Source organism: Microtus pennsylvanicus, chromosome 1 (assembly GCF_037038515.1).
Source record: "Microtus pennsylvanicus isolate mMicPen1 chromosome 1, mMicPen1.hap1, whole genome shotgun sequence".
Taxonomy (NCBI): Eukaryota; Metazoa; Chordata; class Mammalia; order Rodentia; family Cricetidae; genus Microtus; species Microtus pennsylvanicus.
Window position 1 is genome coordinate 150,347,336 of NC_134579.1, and position 20,192 is coordinate 150,367,527.

A 20,192-nucleotide genomic window follows, 5' to 3' on the forward strand; every position below is an offset into this window, starting at 1 on the left:
AGAAGACTGAGTAAGAAGGTCTGGCTGGAGCAGAGGAGCGGCAACAGGAACCGAGGAGTATAGTGAGCTGTAGAAGGCCTGAGGAGGTAAGAGATTTGATCCTGCTATGCTTTTTCTGGGTGGTTTTCTTCATTAAAAACCAAAGCTGATGATTTCCCATAAAATGTTTGTGTTGGGAATGGGGTCATTCTCTTTAAAGGAGAGAGGGGGACAGGCCACAGCCTACTGCACCCCTGTACTGTCTTTCCTTCTCCAGATGAGTTGGAGGACGTCTTTTCTATCCCACCACCTTACCCCCAGGTGCCCCAGGATGAGAGGTCCTGGAGGGCAGAGGGGGAGGATGGAGGAGCCCCCCACATATGCACGCATTCTGGGAGGAAGGAGCTGCCAGCCGGGGCTGACTTGTGGGCTAACCTGATGCTGAGGGCAGGCAGCAGCTAGTCCACTGGTCCTTTGTGGGCTAACCTGATGCTGAGGGCAGGCAGCAGCTAGTCCACTGGTCATTTGTGGGCTAACCTGATGCTGAGGGCAGGCAGCAGCTAGTCCACTGGTCCCTTGTGGGCTAACCTGAGGCTGAGGGCAGGCAGCAGCTAGTCCACTGGTCCTTTGTGGGCTAACCTAATGCTGAGGGCAGGCAGCAGCTAGTCCACTGATCCTTTTGTGGGCTAACCTAATGCTGAGGGCAGGCAGCAGCTAGTCCACTGGTCCCTTGTGGGCTAACCTAATGCTGAGGGCAGGCAGCAGCTAGCAACTAGCTACTAGCAACCTTTAAAATTAGAAATTACAAAATTCTAAGTTTTCTGAGAATTCTGCCCTTTTCACTCACCAGACCACATGGGATGACTGTTTCCAGCTGCTCCAGGTCCTCTTTACTACTGAGGAGAGGGACCGGACTGGAACAGAGACTTGGAAATTGGTTCCAGGCCCAGATGGAAGACCGCCCACCAATGCAGACCTCATAAATGTTGGGTTTCCAACATGGAGAAAGGTAGGGAGAGGCTGGACATCTACCGCCAGACCTAATGGGGGGAGGGTTTCTGGGCTGCCGCGAGGTGGCCCACAAATTTGTCCAAAGTTAGTCAGATATGCCAGGGGCCTGAAGAAACACCAGGAGCATTCCTAGAAAGGCTGACAGAAGCTTTTGAGACTTCTCCACCCTCGAATCTGGAAGCACCAGAGAATTGATCTGCAGCTGGCCTGGCTCTTGTCAACCAGTCAGCACCAGCGATTGGCCTCAAGTTGCTGAGACTAGACGGTTTCAAAGGCAAGAGGCCAACTGAGCTCATGGTGGTTGCTGAGAAAGTATTCAACCCCAGAAGACAGACTAAGTTAGGGCTCACAACAGCTCTAAAAAGACAGATACATGGGTCTCACCAAAGTCCTTCTAGCTGTGTCAGGCATCCTAGAGGTTAGAAGACAGGCACTGGCCTTTGGAGACTCACCATGTAAAGGGAAAAGCCCAAACCAGGGACTGCACAATAGGCCTAGTACTACTGCAAAAAGATCAATGAGCCTGTTATAGGAAGTTGGGTCATTGAAGAGTAAATGCTCTGAACAGGGCTCAAAAGTAAAGGTACTGCAACTGGGAGAAATAAGGGATTGAAGGGGGTGGAGCTCAGAGCCCCTCCCCGAGCCTTGAGTAACCCTAAGGGTGGAGAGGAAAGCCATAGATTTTCTGGTAGACACAGGAGCACAACACCCCATTCTAAAACAACCCCTAGCTGAAATGTCACCAAAACAATCCAGGGTGCAAGGGGTTACAGGGATGAACCGGTACTCATGGGGATACAGGGATGAACTGGTACTACTCGAAGTGGACATAGGAAAGGGCCGAGTAACCCACTCTTTTTTGGTCATCCCTGACTGCCCACACCCACTGTTTGGAAGAGACTTAGTAACTAAGATGGGGGCCCACATCCATTTTGACAAATGGTTTACAGGCCCTCCAAACCAAAGACGTGCTTCAAAATTGGCTCCAAGAATCCCCAAGCAGGGACTCACTCCCCATATTAAGTGCCTCCGAGACCTGGGAATTTTGGTCCCTTGCCAGTCGGCCTGGAACACGCCCGTTAATCTGGATGACCTCCTGATGGCAGCGGACACCTTGGAAGCCTGCAAAGCTGCCGCTACAGGGCTGCTTAGAACTTTGGGAGGCTTGGGGTATTGTGTATCAGTAAAGGTGGCTCAATTCGGCCAGACTGAGGAAACTTACTTGGGGTACATACTCAAGGGGGGTCAAAAGATGGCTGTCAAAAACAAGGAAAGAGGCCATCCAGACCCAGCAACTGCCGAGAGGTGAGAGAACTCCTGAGGTCTGCTGGGTTATGTAGCTCTGGATCCCTGGGTTTGCTGAATTCATTCAGCTTCTATATGAGGCCATGGTGGGGAATGATTCCCCTCGACTGGACCTCACAGATGGAAAAGGCACTCAATAAAATTAAGGCGACTCTACTGAATGCACCTGCTCTGGCACTGCCAGATCTACCAGATGCCACCAAACCCTTCCACATGTATGTGGATGAGAAGAAGGGAATGGCCAAGGGGGTACTGTTGCAAACCCTGGAGCCATGGAAAAGGCCGGTAGCCTACTTGTCCAAAAAGCTGGATCCAGGGGCTACTGGTTGGCCTCCTTGCCTCTGCATAATTGCAGCATCAGCTTTACTAGGTAAAGACCCAGACAAGTTAACTTTGGGGCAAACTCTTATAGTGAGCACCCCATGCTATCGAGGAGGTCCTTAAACATCCTCCTGATAGATGGTTTCCTAACGCTCGCTGACTCATGATCAGGCTTTGCTCTTTACCCACCCAGGATCCAATACACCCACAGCAGAGCCTTTGAACCCTGCCCCCTGCTCCCAGACCCGGACCTGGACCAGCCTCTCCATGACTGTCTGGACATCCTGAGCCATCTCCGTGAGATCAGACCAGACCTCAAGGACGTCCCTTTGTCATGGGCTGAGGTAACATTGTATACAGATGGCAGTAGCTTCATCAACATTGGTATCAGGTATAGCAGGGCAGCAGTTATAACTGAGGAAGAAGTCATACGGACAGAGGCTCCGCCTCCTGGGACATCAGCCCAGAGGGCTGAGCTGATAGCTCTAACACAGGCACTGCAGTTGGCAAAAGGAAAAAGACTTAATGTCTATATTGATAGCAAACGCATACCACTATGCTACATATCCTCAGTGCCATCTACAGGGAGAGAGATTGTTGACTACAGAAAAAAAGACTATTAAAAACAAACAGGAGATTTTAGACCTTTTACAGGCCATATGGCCGCCCCCAGGAGATAGCTTTCATACACTGCCCTGGGCACCAGAGAGGAGAGGACCCAATCTCGAGGGGGGAAACAGCCGGACAGACACAGCAGCAAAGGAGGCTGCCCGCCAGACAGCAGCCATCCTGCTGGCCACACCAAAGATGGTAACCCATGTTGCCAGAATGTCCAGCTTACACTGACCAAGATCTCCAAGGAATCTACTCCTGCACAAACACAAGGAGAAGGGTGGCTCAGGACCCCTGAGAAATGGGTCACTTTCCCACGGACTCTGCCACTCAGCTAGTCTGACAAATACATCAGAGATACTTGAGAGAACTAAAGATACAGGACCTCCCGAGAAGAGCACCTCTCAAGGGTTTTGACCTTAGAGCCCAAACAGCAGAAGCTGCAGGCCGATGTCCCACAAGCCGTCTCGTCAGAACAAAAGGTGGAGTCACGAGAACTGGACACTGGGAGAGAGAAGCCTGGCCCAGCATCAATTGGGAGACTGACTTCACAGAGGTAAAGCCAGGCAGGGTACAAATACTTGCCAGTTTTTTACAGGCACCTTTTCAGGATGGGCTGAGGCTTTCCCAGCTAATCACAAGATGGATGCCATGGTGGTCAAGAAGCTCCTGGAAGAAATTATCCCGAGGTATGGCCTCCCTGGGCTCCTGGGCCCAGATAACGGACCTGCATTCCTCTCTCAGGTAACACAAAGACTAGTTACAGCTACGCGGACCAACTGGAAACTTCATTGTGCTTATTGTCCCCAAAGTTCAGGCCAGGTAAAAAGGATAAACCAAACCCTAAGGGAGACCTTAACCAAATTAACCCTTGAAACTGGCGGTGCCTGGGTGTCTCTCCTCCCCTATGCTCTCTACAGGGTTTGCGATTCTCCTTATGCCCTAGACCTGAACCCATCTGAGATCATGTATTGTTGGGTCCCTAGAGGACAGGCCTTCCCACCCCCGCTTGATCTGTTTTACACTCTTGAGGTTGGTTGAAAACAGGAACAAAAACAGGAACAATCTGTTGTTTTCAGCAATGTTTCTAAGGATGTTTACCCCTAAGCCATTGAGTTACAGTGATGAGCTTCCTGCTATTGCTGGTTTGGCCTCCCCTGCTGAGGGCTATACATACTTGTGAGAAAGTGGAATAAAAGGCTTGTCTGCAGAACCTGAAGTTGAGTTGCGTGTTAATCCCGACGTCCCTCGTTCAGAAGAACGACAGCTGCCGTGCTGGCGCGGCAATGTATGTCAGGCCACCGCCCATTCTGTGTAATCTTAGGGCAGAATTGATGGCTGACTTAGATGACCAGAGATTTCTTTCCTACCTACAGGTTCTGTATCAGATGTAGAAACAACTCTGGCCTCTGCTGCGTGCAGTCTATGAGAAGGCAGAGCCTCCTGTGCCCCACGGGTTCCCACCAGGAGACCTGGTGATTGTCACAGATCTCTATGGGCCAGCTGATGGTTCTGAGACAGCAGTACAAGCCTGCAGATGCAGAGAAAGCATCTCCAGGATTCGAGATGACCCACTACTCAAGGGGGGAATGAGAGAGCCGAGGGCAGACCTGGCTCTCATAGTAGCCTGACAGAAACCCAAGCCTTAGTTTTGGTTCACTAAAATGGGACAGAATTAAACAGAGTCCTCAGAAAAACCACAGCCTTCTGCTGGCTCAGCAGGCCCCCCACGGTCCCATCTGCTGTCTTAGCAGGCCCCCAAAGCCCCTATGCTGGCTCAGCACGGTGCTCCAGGTCTCCTGATAACTAAGGACAGCTTTCCCTACCCTGCTGCTGGAAAGAAAGTCTCTTAACCACTAGGATCTCCACCAATAGGCCCCCATACTAATCTTTCCTCCACCAATCAGGCCCAGATTAATCCCTCCTCTCTGGAATTCCTCCAACTCTGCTTCAAAGGAGCTTGTGACCTTCTTTGGGGGTCACCAGGTATCACCCCAACATTGGAATTAATAAAGTACTCTTGTTATTGCATTTGCGGCTGTTGGTCTTCTTTGGGGGCTTCTCTCGGACCCTAACAATCGAGGGTGGGATGGGAAACTGGGGTTGGTATGTAAAATGAAAAGTAAATCTTTTAAATAAAAATATGAAAAAATGGCATCAAGGGCCTGGAGAGATGGTTGAGCTGGTACGGTGTTTGCTGCACAAGTTTAAGGGCACACGTTTGGCTCCTCAGCACTTGGGTAAGAAGCAGGGTGTGGTGGCATAGCCCTGGAATCCTAGCACTGGAATAACCAGAGGCAGGAGGACTCCCGGGGCCTGCTGACCAGCTAATCTAACCAAGAACCAGACTGGGTTCCCAGTACCCACACCGGTATGTATGTATGTCTCTGTGTGTGTGTGTGGGGGGGTGTCTCACAGCTTCCTGTAACTTTACCTCCAGGGCATTTATAGACTACGCAGGCATGACACACATGTGATATGCATACATACACTCAGTCACACCCATACACAAAATAAATCTTAAGAGAGTTACTGTCATCTCTGACTCTGGCGGTACTGGGTGCTAGGTTAGTATACAGGACAGTATTTGTGATAATGGTATAAGATACATCTCAGGCATATACCAGTTATTAATGTAAACCAGTAGATGAGTACAGTGACGTGGGCCTGGAGCCCAACTACTTCAGAGGCGGAGGATTACAAGCTCAGGGTCTGCCTACAAAACACAGTAGTCAAGGCAAGGCAAGCAACTTAATGAAACCCTGTCTCAAAAGAAAAAGTAGGAATCAGTGGTTAGGAGGAGTGACTGCTCTTCCAGATGACCTGGGTTCAATTCCCAGCAACCACATGGTGGCTCACAACAAGGGTATGATCTTGGAGTTAAAGGAGGTAAGGCACAGCTAAGGAGTTAAAGGCACTTGCTTACCAAACCAACCAAAACAAACCAAAAAAGTGCCAGGTGGTGGTGGTGGCAAAGATCTTTAATCCCAGAGCTCAGAAGGCAGAGACAGGCAGATCTGAGTTCAAGGCCAGCCTAGTCTACAGAGCGAGTTCTAGGACAGGCTTTAAAGCTACATGGAGAAACCCTGTCTCAAAAACCCAAAGAATTAACCCCCCCAAAAAAAACCCCAAAACAAAGAGTAGCCGTTGACCCTGTAACTCCATTTCTAAAGCACCCAGTACCTCACACACAAAATAATACAGAATTTTTAAAGTATATAAAAATAACAAAGTGGGCTAGGTTATGGATCAGTGGCAGAGAGTTTGTGTGGTGTGTGCATTGTACTAGGTTCAATCTTTAGTACTGCAGAAAAATAACCAAACCAAATCAAAGCAAAAATCCCAAAACTCTGGAGGTTGCTTTCTGGCCCGCATGGACACACACATTTGCATCCTCATATACACACATATGCGCGCGCGCGCACACACACACACACTCATCCACGCTCCCAGTAACAAAAAGATGAATATTTTCATCATTAATAAAATGAAAACAACAAGCTAGCCTCATATACCTATGGAAACGACCGAGGGACTGCGGCTATGGCTCAGGTGGTGGAGGACTTGGTTACACTCTACACCACATCCACAATCAATCAATGAATGACCGATTCCGGGGTCGTCTCAGGGTTCAGATGTGTGTACACAGTGGAAAGAGAAAAGCCAACTTGTAGAAGCAGGCCTCTGACTCCACAGACACTACACGGCATGTGTGCATTCCCACACGTATATCTACACATAACCAATGTAATAAAATTAAAATTACACATGCATTTTCAATTTATAATACTTTCCATCTCCATTGGGTTTACTAAGATACGACGTCAGCGTAAGTTGAGAAATTTACGTATTTGAAAAGATCACTCACTACTGGGTCCTCTGAAATGACTATGTGGTGATGAAATCATCAATTGACTATATTGAGAAGCCCAAGGGGGGAAATGAACCCACATCTAGGCTTGTAACAGGGAAACTGAGAAACTAACACACACAGAAAAAAATGGAGAGGATTCCAGAGTGCTAAGTAGGCCAAGAGGAAGGTAGACATTTCTCTGAAAGGTAACATGAGATGGTCAGCCTGAGCTAGGGCAGGAAGATATGGAACTGGGGTGATGTGGGGGAAGAGGGGCTTGTGGAGGATAGATACTCTGTTCCAGACATCCAGTCTGCTGTTTGTCAGACCCCACGGACGACACTGTATGTGTTCTCAAAGGCTATCTCATCTAAGACGAGAAATGAACTGCAATTATTTAGGGCCAGGGGATGATTTCCTGAAGACATTTCCACCAAGGAAAACAGATTATGTTTACTCCTAGCTGAATTAAATTAGGCTGTGTTTTCTCCTGGCTAAAATAATAATCTTGATTTTCTAGCACTCTTCACACCTGTCCTAGAAGATGGCCCTCAAAATGCCAGCTGTGCTGAGAAAAAGCCTTTAACATTTAATCTTGTTACAAATAACATTCTTTTAAAGGCATTTGAAATCCCCTTGTGTGTCCGTGTCATGACATGCGTGTGCACACGCGTGTCTGTGTGACATGACTGTGCACAAACACACACACACACACACACGATCATGCAATTGTCTGCAGAGGCCAAAAGAGGGCATCAGATACCCTGAAGCTGGAGTTACCGGTGGTTGTGAGCCATGCTTGTGGGAACCAGACTCTGATCCTCTGGAAGAGCAGCATGCATTCTTAATCACTGAGCCATCTCTCCAGCCCACAAATTACACTTTTTGGGTGATGTTACAAAGAAGGGGTACTTTTTAGCAACTTGAGTGCCACCAAGAGCCTATGAATACTCACTGAAAGAAACCCGAGTCTCCTTTGAGAAGCCCATGTCCTGTCTGGTGTGTCCCACCTTCCTCTTGAGCACTTCTTTAGTTTAAACAAACCTAACTTTCTATCTCATTTGGTCTTGCCTGGGTGTTGGGGACCTCTGAGAAGAGTTCCTCAGGCAGCTGCTGCTGCAGTGTGGAGCTATGTTCCTATGGTTAGTGACAAGCCGATGGGATTGGACACTGTAAGGAGAGGTAACTTAGAATCCAGACCAGAGTCCTGCTCAGGTGGCCACACGGGCAGCAGTCCTTCTTCTTGCATGGACACTGTGAGAAATCGCTAGGGTCTATTTTCAGTATGCTGCTAACTGAGAGATTATCTGAAAAAAACAAAAACCAACCACAGATTGAAACCAGGGGGCCCTGCTCCCCATTCTACCTGGTGGCTGGGAGTCTTCCCTGTAATTAGAAAAGGGGGCAGTCTCAACCATGAATACCCCTTAGATGAGGCTATGCTCCCTGAAACATGATGCTGGGGAATCTGGGAAAGAATTTAAAGGCCAGGAGAGCTATGCAATGCGGTCTCCTGGACGTGCGCTTGTTACCTGCACAAACACACAGCAGCTGTACTGGTTGCCAGACCAAGTTCAAGCCAGACATTCTAGCAGGGAGGGGAGAGAGGGTGATGTCACCCCACCCCTGACTGAAGAGCCCTTAACAGTTACTGAGAAGGAGACTCATTTGTCCTTGGGGTGGGGTGGCCTTTGTAGGCTGCCCATGTTCAAGCGAGTGGCCCCACAGCTGTGCACATATGGGCAACACTGCTCTATACTTAGCTTGAAATTTCAGGAGCAAACTACATACTTTAAGAGAGTAACAACAGGCAAACCAAAGTCAGAAGAAAATAACAAATGAGGTTGAGAGAAGAGCGAGAGAGAGAGAAAGGGGGAGAGGGAGGGAGAGAGACTGACTCCAAGTCAGTAGATCTTTGAAAACACCCAACAGGTCTAATAAAAAAAATAGATCAGGGAGTGGTGGTGCACACCTTTAATCTCAGCATTTGGGAGACAGAGGCAGGAAGATCTCTGAGTTTGAGCCTAGCCTGGTCTATGGAGCAAGTTGCAGGACTGCCAAGGCTACACATAAGAAACCCTGTCTCAAAAAAAAAAAAAACCCAATGAAGAGGCAAAGGCAATAGACTGAAAGATTCCAAATAGTCTAATTAAGAATAAATATAAGGCCAGGTGGTGCTGGTACATGCCTTTAATCCCAACACTCGGGAGGCTGAGACAGGTGGATCTCTGAGTTTGAGGTCAGTCTGGTCTACAGAGCAAGTTCCTGAGCAGGTTCCAAAGCTACATAGAGAACCCCATCTCAAGAAACAAACCATCCAACAAAGAATAAATACAAGCACTTGGGAGGCAGAGGTAGATTTCTGTGAGTTTGAAGCCAGTCTTGTCTACAGAGTGAGTTCCAGGACAGCCAATGCTACCCAGAGAAGCCCTGTCTCAAAAAACCAAAATAAGTAAATAAGGTTACCATGGTATCACACACTTTTAATCCCATTACTCAGGAGGTTCAGGCAGAGGCAGGAGGATCTCTGAGTCTGAAGCAGGCCAGGGTTGCAACATGAAATCCTGTCTCCTTCAAATAAATAATAAAGAGGCAGGAATGAAAGACAAAAAAGGAAAAGAAAACAAACAGGCAACAGCCAGCTTCCAGAAACCTCACCACCTGCCCTGCAGGAATTAGAAGCAGGGGCCGTCATAATTTTCAATTCGATCAAACGGGATGATTTTGTCCCAATATATGGGTTCTTAGAAAATGACTGCCCTCACCTTATTTCTTTCTATTTAAAGGGTTTTTGGTTCCAGCTTTGGAGATCCAACCCAGGTCTTTGAGCAGGCGAGGTAAGCCTGCTCTTCACTAAGCTAAACCTTCAAAACCCCTGATGATGGAAAGGTTGAAAAGCCAACTTTAACAGGTGAAACAAATTCCTCCCTAAGACTTCAGATTTCAACATCATCTTCAATAAGCCGGGTCAAAACAAATCCACCTAATGCCACGCAGAGCTTAGTGTACACCCACACCCACGTACACAAACCCAAACATACACACACACATACATACATACATACACACACACACACACACACACACACACACACACACACACACACACACACACACACGGGGTGGGGGTGGTGAGCAAGCACACAACTGAGTACCAGAACACCAACCGTTTGAGGCACAGGCTGCGTGCTGGAAGTGTTAGTCTTTAATGTAAAAACACTTATGAAAACACACGTGACCATTTAAGAACAATAAACTATAAGCATTAAGAAGTATTTCGTTCTCTCTCTCTCTCTCTCTCTCTCTCTCTCTCTCTCTCTCTCTCTCTCTCTCTCTCTCTGAGTCAGGATCTTACTATATAGCCCCAGCGGGCCTGGAACTCACAAAGCCCGCTCCCAGGTGCTTATACTTATTTTTTTTTCCGGTTTCCAAGACAAGGTTTCTCTATATAACAGCCCTGGCTGTCCTGGAACTTGCTTTGTAGACCAGGCTGGCCTCGAACTCACAGAGATCTACCTGCCTCTGCCTCCTGAGGGCTGGGACTACAGGCTTGTGCCACCAAAGCCCAGTGACTTTTTTCCCCCCCATTCACTATTTTATCTGGTTTCAGGTGCTGGGTCAAGGGCATGCGCCACAACGCCAGGCTAAAATAAGGTTTTGATGTTGGCCAATGGTACCCTGCCTGTTACTCTCCTGTCTTTGATAGACTGTGGCTTTGAAAAACAGCATTTTTTATTTTCAAAACATAAGCCTTGAAGTATCTGTGGTAAATATCAGAGGTAAATTTGCATGGGTCTCTGCACCAAAATGATGTAAACTAAGTGGATTAAAACTACAGAAATTCGGTTAGGGATGTGGGCTGATTGGCAGCATGCTTGCTGAGCCCTAGGTTCAATCCCCAGCAACAGAGAAAATCAGGTGTGGTGGGGCGCACCTGTAATTCCAGAACGTGGGAGGTAGAAGCAGGGGGTTAGAGGTTCCGGGTTGTCCGTGGCTATGCTGCGATTTAGGGGCTAGCCCACAGTACTAGAACCCCTGTCTAAAAAGTCAACTCCAACAACAACAAACATTAAGAGTTGTATTGCCTCATGGTGTGTGAGGCTACAGCTTCAAAGCCAGGGGTCAGCTGGGTGGTGGTGGCACAGCCTTTAACCCCAGCACTCTGGAGGCAGAAGCAGGTGGATCTCTGTGAGTTCAAGGCTAGCCTGGTCTACAAAGTGAGTCAGGGACAGCCAGGGCTGTTAGACAGAGAAACCCTGTCTTGGAAAACAAAACAAAATAAAACAAAACAAAAAGTTTTACAAAGTCAGAAGTCAGCGGGATCACCCTCCCTCCCTCTGAGAAATCCTGACCTGCCTGTTGAAAATCTTTGTCTTTCTTTGCAGCTACTTAACTCTGGTATCTGCTCTGATTAGCACACTGCCTGGAGAGAATGCAATGGCGCCCCACACGGTTACTCTTAGGGTGATTAATTAAGCCCACTACAAGCTTTCTGCCACCTTTGGTGTATCAGAGGTCAGATGTATTTGTTTAGCCCAGAAGCTACAACTGTAAAGCCCACAGGAAAGACCAGCTTTATTGATATGCAAAACAGCCTTTGCCCAGGCTTTTACCTCTGTAGCCAAAAAAAAAAAAAAAAAAAAGAAAGAAAGAAAAGAAAGAAAAAAAGGCGGGCCTTTGAAGGATTACACGATTAAGGGCGATTACGTCCCCCCCCCCCCCCCACTGCGAATGGAACACAGAAAATCTCTCTGCCCTACCAGAGAGAACTCATGAGAACCGCTTAGATACACGGACAGGGTTTGTCCATACCCGCCTGCTTCTCTATGGGTTCTCACATCCACGAAAAAAATAATATAAACAGATCTCCACCCTCTAAATTCTCAGGTATCCAATCTTCACGATTACCTTCGTAGGTTATTATTTCCTCTTTGTATCTCGGAGGCCTCACGTGCACCCGCTCCTCTGGTCCCTAGCTGGGCTAGCAATCTCTTGGGGCCCCTGTACTTACTTCGAAGTTGGTGGGGGTGTGGTGGGGGAAGCCGGATTAATTTCGGCGGGATAGTCGGTGGATCCAGCCGGAGCACGTTTTGGAGGGTTCGGTCTAGTAGCGAGTTTTGTTTTTCCTTAAAAACAAAAAGAAAAAAATTAAATGTAAGTACTGCAAAGTGTCTTGGCTACCCTGCTAAATAAGTCCAAAATAGCTATGGCATCGGACGCCAACTGGTTTTGGTGGGTCAGGCGTGAGGGAGGAAAAAGGAGAGAAAAAAGGCAAAGCTTGCAATACCCCCTTCACAAATAACTAAAGAAAATAAGCCTACGAGAGAAAAGCGGCCCCACGAGATCTGCTGACTCACCGCCCCGGGCGTCCAGGTTACTCCTCAATATAAGGCAGCTGGAACTGGGCAGAAAGTCTATGGTGCCATGTGATTGGCCAATGTGTCACTCCCTCTCATTGGTCCAGGGGGGCTTTTGGCGAAAGGAAGAAGGATGTGATTGATGTTGGATGCTGGGTGTGGCTCTGAGCCCTTGGTTCCTGGTGTTGTACAGGGCAGCTGATATTGCTGTGAATCTGGGAATAGGATCCCGAATGAGCTCCGGATGTGGGATCTCCGGGGTTCTGCCTCTACGGAACCCCTTCGGCATCTCCCGAAGGGAAGCTGAGATAGATCCCTTCATCATCTTTGCGTGTTGTTAGCATTTTATATGTGTGTCATCACTATCTAGCATTTAGATGTGTATCAATGAAGGTAGGCAGTCTCTCCCCATGCGCCCAACACACTTCGTAGACTAGGCTGGCCTTGAACTTGGGTTCTTCCTGCCTCAGCCTCCTGAGTGAGCGCTAGGACTGTAAGTGTGTACGATCACTTGCAGCTACGTCATTGTTGTGCTGTGGCACTCCCTCCCCGTGAAAAGCTGCTTTGAATATTCATAGTTTTTCTATAGGTTGAGAGGATTTACATAGACTTTCAAATTATCTCAAGTAACACTCTTGCTTCCTATCCTGTCTCCTTTGGCCCAACAGAACTGGCTGCACATTTAGCAATATGCTGACAGTCCGTGAAGTTAGTCTTTGTTCTTTAAGAATGGCGTCTTGGGCTGGCGAGGGCTCAGCAGGTAAAGGCACATGGCTGCCAAGGCCGAGGACCTGAGTTTGATCCCCGGCACTCACTTGGTGAAAGGAGGGAACTGACCCTTTGGTGTTGTACTCTGCTCCCCACAGATGGACAGATGGACACCCCACCACATGTTAAAAAAAACAAAAGGTATCATTTTAAATGATCTTTTCTTTCACCATGAGGTTTTTTGATGTTTTTATTTTGAACCACTTTCTGGGGTTATTTCCTAATCGATGAAGACCCGGGAGTAAGCACAGATGTTGGGTCTTCTTTCTCTCCCCCTTCTATGTCTACCAAGAGGACTACCATTCCTCCTTTGTTGTGGATGGTGGGAGAGTCCCAGTCCCCAGTGGTACCCAGAACAAATATTACAATGATGAAGTAGTAGTGAAAATAATCTATGTTCAGGGGGGTAATCACCACAACATGAGGAACTATATTAAAGGGTTGCAGCAATTGGAAGGTTGAGAACCAGTGCTCTAGATCCTTAAAATTCAGCAGGCTAGAATCACCTGGGTATCTGTAGCGAGGCACCCTCGTCCCACCTGCAGCAATCTGCTGAAATCAGCCACGTGTTCTGTGTTTATATAGAGCAAAACCAGAGAATTATCATAAGCATATTTGGCTAACAGCGATTGGTCTAGCCGAAAACACAAAGGGACAGAGTTTGGGGACTTTCCATGAGCTCATTTCCAAGTGTGTGTGTGGGGATATTTTCTTTTCTCGGAAAAGCCACAGGATATCCTCTGACCATATTTGAAAGTCCTACCTGTTCTTGGGACGGTTAGAAGTTCCTGGTTCCCACCGGCCCTAAATTAATTTCTTCACCTCCATCACAACCATCCCATTCCCCCAAGCTCTCCCCAATCCTCCCCTTCTCTCTTCTCTTCCCCCATCCCACCCCCAACCCATGCTCCCAACTTTTGCCCTGCGATCTTGTCTACTTCCAATATCCAGGAGGATAAATATATGCTTTTCTTTAGGTTCACCTTCTTATTTAGCTTCTCTAGGATCACGAACTATAGTCTCAATGTCCTTTGTTTATGGCTAGAATCCACTAAGGAGTGAGTACATCCCATATTCATCTTTATGGGTCTGGGTTATCTCACTCAGTAAAGTGTTTTCTATTTCTATCCATTTGCATGCAAATTTCTTGACGTCATTGTTTTTATATTTATTTATTTATTTATTTTGGTTTTTCGAGACAGGGTTTCTCTGTGGCTTTGGAGCCTGTCCTGGAGCTAGCTCGGTAGACCAGACTGGTGTTTTTAACAACTGAGTAACACTTCACTGTGTAAATGTACCACATTTTCCCTATCTATTCCTCAGCTGAAGGACAGCTAGGTTGTTTCCAGTTTCTGGCTGTTATGAGTAAGTGGAGGAATGTTTCCCATGCTCCACATCCTTGCCACTTGTCACGTGTGTTAGTGACTGGTCACAGCCATTCTGACAGGTTATGTCTAGCCTCATTGCATCTTGTTATGACATGTTTGGTTGATATCCCTGGGAGGCCTGATCTTTTCTGAAGAGCAGAAAACAGAGTAGCAGTAAATCGGGGTGGGGTAGGGGAGGGAAGGGAGGATGCAGCTGGGAGGTATTGTATGAGAGAAGAATAAAGAAAAAGAAAAAAAAATGAGACCAAAATTGACAAGAATTAAAAAACATACATATTATTTATTTATTTTATTATTTTTTTTATTAAAAATTTCTGCCTCCTCCCCGACTCCCATTTTCCTCTCCTTCCCCCTACTCCCCTCCCCCTCCCTCTCCAGTCCAAAGAGCAGTCAGGATTCCCTGCCCTGTGGGAAGTCCAAGGTCCTCCCCACTCCATCCAGGTCTAGGAAGGTGAGCATCCAAACAGACTAGGCTCCCACAAAGTCAGTACATGCAGTAGGATCAAAACCCAGTGCCATTGTCCTTGGCTTCTCATCAGCCCTCATTGACTGCCACGTTCAGAGAGTCTGGTTTTATCCCATGGTTTTTCAGTCCTAGTCCAGCTGGTTTGGTGAGCTCCCATTAGATCAGCACCACCGTCTCAGTGGGTGGGTGCACCCCTTGCGGTCCTGACTTCCTTGCTCATGTTCTCCCTCCTTCTGCTCCTCATTTGGACCTTGGGAGCTCAGTCCAGTGCTCCAATGTGGGTCTCTGTCTCTATTTCCATCCATCGCTGAATGAAGGTTCTATGGTGATATGCAAGATATTCATCAGTATGGCTATAGGATGGGGCCATTTCAGGCTCCCTCTCCTCAGCTGCCCAAGGAACTAGCTGGGGACATCTCCATGGACACCTGGGAACCCCTCTAGAGTCAAGTCTCTTGCCAAACCCTAAAATGGCTCCCTTAATTAAGATATATACTCCACTGCTCCCATATCCACCCTTCCTCCATCCCAACCGTCCCATTCCCCCAAGCTCTCCCCATCCTACCCTTTGCACTTTTCTCTCCCCATCTCCCCTTACCCCTATCCTACCCCCACCCCCAAGTTCCCAATTTTTGCCCAGCAATCTTGTCTACTTCCAATATCCAGGAGGATAACTATATGTTTTTCTTTGGGTTTACCTTCTTATTTAGCTTCTCTAGGATCACGAATTATAGCCTCAATGTCCTTTATATATGGCTAGAAACCAATTATGAGTGAGTACATCCCATGTTCATGAGGATCTAGGTTACCTCACTCAGGATAGTGTTTTCTATTTCCATCCATTTGCATGCAAAATTCAAGATGTCATTGTTTTTTACCGCTGAGTAGAACTCTAATATGTATATATTCCACACTTTCTTCATCCATTCTTCCATTGAAGGGCACTAGTTTGTTTCCAGGTTCTGGCTATTACAAATAATACTGCTATGAACATAGTTGAACAAATGCTTTTGTAGTATGGTAGGGCATCTTTTGGGTATATTCCCAAGAGCGGTATTGCTGGATCCTGGGGTAGGTTGATCCCGAATTTCCTGAGAAACCGGCACACTGCTTTCCAAAGTGGTTGCACAATTTTGCATTCCCACCAGCAATGGATGAGTGTACCCCTTCCTCCACAACCTCTCCAACAAAGGCTATCATTGGTGCTTTTGACTTTAGCCATTCTGACAGGTATAAGATGGTATCTCAAAGTTGTTTTGATTTGCATTTCCCTGATCGCTAAGGAGGTTGAGCATGACCTTAAGTGTCTTTTGGCCATTTGAACTTCTGTTGAGAATTCTCTGTTCAGTTCAGTGCCCCATGTTTTAATTGGGTTAATTATCATTTTAAAGTCTAGTTTCTTGAATTTTTTTTTTTTTTTTTTGGTTTTTTGAGACAGGGTTTCTCTGTAGCTTTGGTGCCTGTCCCGGAACTAGCTCTTGTAGACCAGGCTGGCCTCGAACTCACAGAGATCTGCCTGCCTCTGCCTCCCGAGTGCTGGGATTAAAGGCGTGCGCCACCACCGCCCGGCTCTTGAATTCTTTATATATTTTGGAGATCAGACCTTTGTCTGTTGTGGGGTTGGTGAAGATCTTCTCCCAGTCAGTGGGTTGCCTTTTTGTCTTAGTGACAGTGTCCTTTGCTTTACAGAAGCTTCTCAGTTTCAGGAGGTCCCATTTATTCAATGTTGCCCTTAATGTCTGTGCTGCTGAGGTAAAACATACACATTATTAAAATACTTTTGCACTCGGGTCTTATCCATAAGTCACCATGCATAGATTTCATGTAAGGTGTTTGGACATGCAGAAACAAAGCTGGCAGAGCATGGGTTAATGATGAGTTAGTAAAACAACTTTTCCACAAAAAAACTGAAATCCCAGATGACATGGGCGAAAGGGACCCTGGCTATAGAAGGGCCATCATCATATGCCTTCATTAGAAATTTAGCCCCCTCTATTGCTTTCTCATTCCTTGATGTGTGTAGAATTTCTAGTCACATTTCTTCCTTTATTCCCCAGAGCCAGTGTAATCGCTGCCTTCATTTTTTTACTTTTACCCTCTTCCCCCGTTTCAATTTAGGTATATTTATTACATAAATCTTTTAAAAATATTTTGGGTTCCTATTTGTTTGTTTCCTTTTTCATTCACTTAAAAGTTGTTTCAGGATAGGCTCTCACGTGGCACAGGCTGCCCTTGAGCTCTCTGCACAGCTAAAGATGACTTTGAACGGATTCTCCTTCCTCTCATTAAGTGTTGGGATTGTAGAAGTACAGCGAGTGTTTAGGCCACACTCGGGCTTTGAACTCAGGACCTCATGCATGCTGGCAAGCCCTCTGCTGAGTTACAACCAAGCTCCTCGGGTTTTATTCTACTTATTCACTACTTTTTCTTTTTATTTATTCTTCTCTCATGTACCACATCCTGACTGTAGTTTCCCTTCCTTCTTTCCTCCTATTCCATCTGTCTTCCTCTTCCCCTCTCCCCCAGATCCACTCCTTCATTTCCCTTCATAAAAGAGCTGACCTCCCAGGGACATCAACCAAACATGGCATAACAAGTTACAATAAGACTAGATATACCCCTCATATTAAGGCTGGATGAGGCAACCCAGCAGGAGGAATAGGATCCCAGAAGAAGGTACAAGAGTCAGAGATAGTCCTCGCTCCCACTGTTAGGGGTCCCACAGGAAGACCAAGCTATACAATCATAATTAACATGCAGAGGACCTAGGTCCACCAATACAGGCTTGCTGATTGTTCATTCAGTCCCTGTGAGCCCCTATGAGTCATGGTCAGCTGGTTCTGTAAGCCATTTCCTTGTGGAGTCCTTGGCCCCTCTGGCCCATACATTCCTTCCTCCCCTTCTTTTGCAAAATTTGCTGAACTCCGCTGTGGGTCTCTGCATCTGCTCCCACCCGTGACTGGATGGAGCCTCTCTGGTGAAGAATATGCTAGGCTCTGGTCTTCAAGTACAGCAGAAAATCATCAAGAATCATTTCGTTGACCTTTGTTTCTCCACTCATGTTTGGTTCCAGCCTAGGTCTCTGGGCTACCCAGCCCCTGGTTCTGGCCGTCCATGCTGCAGTAGGTGTGGGCTCCCTCTTGTGACAGAGGTCTCAACTTGGGCCAGTCATTGGTTGGCCACTCCAAAAAATTCTGTGCTATTAATCTTTATTTATTTCTATTTACTCGTTTATAATCTTTGATTATTAAAATAACTTTCATTGTTATATCCATTGTACTTGGTGGTGTTACAAAGGGACACAGTTTCCCCTCCCTTCTCTTTTCTTCTCTTGCATTTTGTTTTCATGCAATCACATAGCACATTAAGCATTTTCTCTCCAATACTGCCTTACCCTCTCCATTGTTGCTCCTCCCTAATGTTTCTCAGTGTTTTTGAAATATTTTTTGAGTTTTTAAATTTTTGTGTGCATGGGTGTTTTTGCGAGTCTCTGTACCCCTTGCATGCAGTTTCTGTAGAGACCACAAGGGGGCATTTGGAGCCCCTGGGACACGCGCTTCCTATATGGTTGTCCGTGTGGGGGCTGGGAATCAAGTCCTGATCCTCTGCGAAAGAAGCAAGTGCTCTTAACTTCTTAGCCATCTCTCCAGCCCCAGGATTTTTGAAAAAAGATTTATTTTATTATTTGTGTGTATGTGTGTATGTACGCATGTTTGTGAGAGGTGCGTTTGAACAACCGTGTGGGGGTGCCTGCAAAGGCTAGAAGACAGCATCGAATTCTCTGGAGCTGCTCTTACAGGTGTGAGCGGCTGCGATGGATTTTGAGGGCTGAAACCCGATACTCTGCAAGAACATAAAGTTCTCCTAACGTTTGCGCCTTCTCCCTGGCCCTTTAAAGTAAATGGTTTAGTTAACATTCGAATACTGGGGTTCATTACAGCATTTTATACACGTGGGTCATGATCCTTTGTTTTGTTCATCTTCCTCCCCAATCCCTCCTCCCTGCCACATGCTGTGTCTTTCTGGTTACTTCATTTAGTCTAAAGACTACCTCCTGCTTGCTTACTCTCTCCCTCTCTCCCCTCCCTCTCTTCCTCCCTTCCTCTCTCCTCTTCTCTCTTCTCTCCTCTACTCACTCTCTCTCTCTCTCTTTCCCTCCCTCCTTTTCTTTCTTTTTTTCCTTTTATTGAAAAGGATTGTTTATCTCACATAACATATCCTGATTATGGTTTCTCTCCCTTTACTTCTCCCAGCTCCCCTCCCACCTGGATCCACTCTGTTTTAAAGAATAATAGTAAGGTATACAAAATAAAATATACTAAGATTAGAGAAAGAACCCATCAGAGCTGTTACACTGAGAAACCCTGTCTTCAAAAACAAGCTAGCAAACAAACAAATGAAGAAAAAGAAAAAAGAAAAAGTGACTCTGTAAGATATTCTGGGGCAACCATGCCTCAGAACTCAGAGTGGCCGACTGATGTTTGGTTTAACTTGAGACCATGCCACAAGAGGGAGCCCACACTACCTGGATGGCCAGAAACCAGAGACTGGATAGCCCAGATACCTAGGGTAGATGCAAATATGACAGACAAAAACCTAAAGCCAGTGATTCTTAATGATGTTCTGCTATACTCATAGATCAGTGCTTTGTCCAGTCCTCGTCAGAGAGGCTTCCTCTGGCAGCAGATGCGGAAATGATAGCAAATTTTAAAAAGTGACATCATGGGATTCACAGGTAAAGAAATGGAACCAGAAAAAAGGTCATCCTGAGTTGGGCAACTCAGACAGAAAGACAAATATGATATATATTTGGTTATATGTGGAAATCAAGACTTAACAATAACAATTAGTTAGCTGGACCTTGAGCCTGAATCAGCACAACACCTGGGAGAATGACCTTGTGTGTCTGTCTCTAGGGTAAAGCCAGAACTGAATTCGCTCTGAAGTCTGAAGTTAGCTTGTCTGTGTGAAAGGCTTTCTTTGTGACTGAGAACTGTGCCAGTCTGAGCAATGTAAGATATCCTAGTACCATTCTTTTCATCAATATTTCACAGCGTAAGCAGAGAATCCTCTTCTGGCCACGCACAGCCCAGCAAGTCTAAAACACCACCAAAGGGCTGTGGAAAGAGCCC